This window comes from Acyrthosiphon pisum, chromosome A1, assembly GCF_005508785.2.
Source record: "Acyrthosiphon pisum isolate AL4f chromosome A1, pea_aphid_22Mar2018_4r6ur, whole genome shotgun sequence".
NCBI lineage: Eukaryota > Metazoa > Arthropoda > Insecta > Hemiptera > Aphididae > Acyrthosiphon > Acyrthosiphon pisum.
In genome coordinates, this window is record NC_042494.1 from 92,912,270 (window position 1) to 92,914,990 (window position 2,721).

Here is a 2,721-nt window from a genome sequence, read left to right on the forward strand (position 1 = left end):
TTAAATGCAATGCCATTTTTGATCCCTTATGATTAAGATAAGCTGAGAATTATGTTCAAAAAGTGTAATGTATTAAAATGTGTAACTATAGCTAATTATTCAAGATATATACCATTTTTTATCAACGATATTAAAAGAAATCTAATACGATATTAAATTTATATACAATAGTATACCTATCCATATTTCAATATTTGTGATATTGTTTAATATTTATATAGTATATAAATTGGTAAATAGAGCATATTGAAAATGATAAACAAAAATATTCTTTTTGTTTTTCATTTTCGAAAAATTGAGACTAGTTTGGACTTAATAGATACTAAATATAGTTATACTATACCGTTATTAATTTTGTTGCAAACTGGATTTCTTTAAAAATTCATGATTTTCCCTAATTGTTTCATACAAACATATAATAAAATGACTGCATTCAATAATGTTTTGTAAAAATCATTAATCATTATTCAGTTAATTGTTGTTAAAAAAAAAATTTTAAAAACTTATAATTAATACTATATTAGGTATACCGGTTAGAATTATTAAAACATTTTCAATCATTCATTGAATATTTGAATATCATAGCATTATAGATTTTGCCTTTAAACTTTGGTTACATACAGGATTATAGAAAGGAAACGAATACATTTTTTAAGTTTCTGAATCCTGTTTGTTTATTTAGTACCTAATATTAATAAAGATAATAATACTATAATAAAATATAAATTCAATGTTAGCAATGTTTTTTTCATCAAAAAAACTAAGCCAAAAATGTATTATAGTGTTTTATTATGTTTTGATAAAAATGATTTAATGGTTCATTTTTATGTACTTATTTAATTATGATGAGTGATTATAATCATATTATGATTATCGGTACTTATTGATAGTAAACCCCTGTTATTTATTGTGTACCTAAACAGGACGACAACCAATAATATTATTTATTGATGATTTTATGACTATAGATTATGGGGTATTTTAAAAAGTGGGTGGCCAAAATATTGGTATTAGTGGTACATCACAGTTTTAAATTCTATATAAATATATTTAATAAAACGCCTTAAATAGGTAATATATATTATATTATAATATATATATATGTAGATATAATCACTCTTGTTTAAACCATATTTTTATCAGAGCCTCAGAATAAAAATTATAACGAATTGAACTATTGAAGTACCGTTATACTGAGAGATAACTGATAATTTAGTAGCAGCTATACAAAAAGGCTAATTTGATAGTAGAAATTACCCTCGAAGTTTTACAAGTATAAGCTACAGTTTGGCGAGTGGTTTTTATAAAAGAGAAAAATTACTCTACTTTGTTTAATACATTATACAACTAATGTAAATGAGAGTGTTGTTATTTTTTAGGGGAAAATTCTTAATGTTATTGAGAAAACGATCATTATCAAAAAGTTGAATTCTAAAATTATCGAATGAAATAATAACTGCAGATGACAAAGACCAAAAGGATAGGCAAAATTAGGTTCAGCTAACCTCAGCAGTACGCCGTAAAATTTATTTATTAAAAAAAAAGACAAAAAACCTCCTTTCAATCTTAATTTAAGTGCATTTAAAATAATTATATAAAAACAGATTATACACAGTCATAAGAAATGCTAAAATTAATTTTTATAAAAATTAGTTTTCTGAGGTACAGTGTAATACAAACAAACCTAAAATTTAGTAAATTGGAAACTGTACAAAAAAAGAATAAATCGTAATTAGTCAAATGCATAATGAACTGAATGGTAAAAAAAAACTATCACTGTATATAAATTAAAACAGTTTTTGTCGTTTTACTGTCCATACATGTACCCATTACATCAACCAATAGAATAAAAATTGTTTCATGTAATAATGTTAGCTTTATAATTATAATTTTCAGAGACAGTAATATGGTTAAGTACTTAAGTTATTTCGCATGAAATGTATACATCAATAATTCAGTTATGCGTTTAGATCAATTTATTGACTATATGATGCACAGTAAAATCTTACATATTTAAATGATCATATTTCATAGATCATCTAGGTCCAACTATGCATTTAATATTCACATCATAAAAAAAAGTATTTTTAGAACTTTAAAAAATTGTATTTAATTACATAATAGGAAACTAGTAAACTATAGTTGTACTAAAAGAATTCACTTTGTGTAGGAATTAATATTATTATTTTTCATTTTAATTTTTTTTTTTATTTTAACGTATGTTGTAATTAATTTACTCCGCCATAGGCCATGCTTAATTGAGTAAATTAATCATTTATTTTTACATGTAAAATTGTATTTTTACTGTTATTAATCTGTTTAATAAAAATAAAATTATAGGTATGTTTTTAATGTTTAATATATTACTTGCCTATTTTATTTACACAATTAGTAGTCATCATAATTGTGGTAATTATTAATAAAATACCACGAGTAAAGTTTCGTTTGACTGCCATGGTATTTAATATTTATTATGGTAAGAGTAATAATGATTTAAAAATAAAATATTTAAAATCACAAGTGATTTGTTAGCACTGAGAATGCAAACATTATATTTATTAATCCTCAAAGTACTACACACTAAGGCGCACTATGTTCCTAAATTGCAATATGAATATTGTATTTAAAGGTTAACAACAATAAAAATGAGATATAAAAAAGGTGGATAAGTGGATTTCGACTCTGCTGTACAGTAGGTTACAAGTGGGTCACTGTATAATG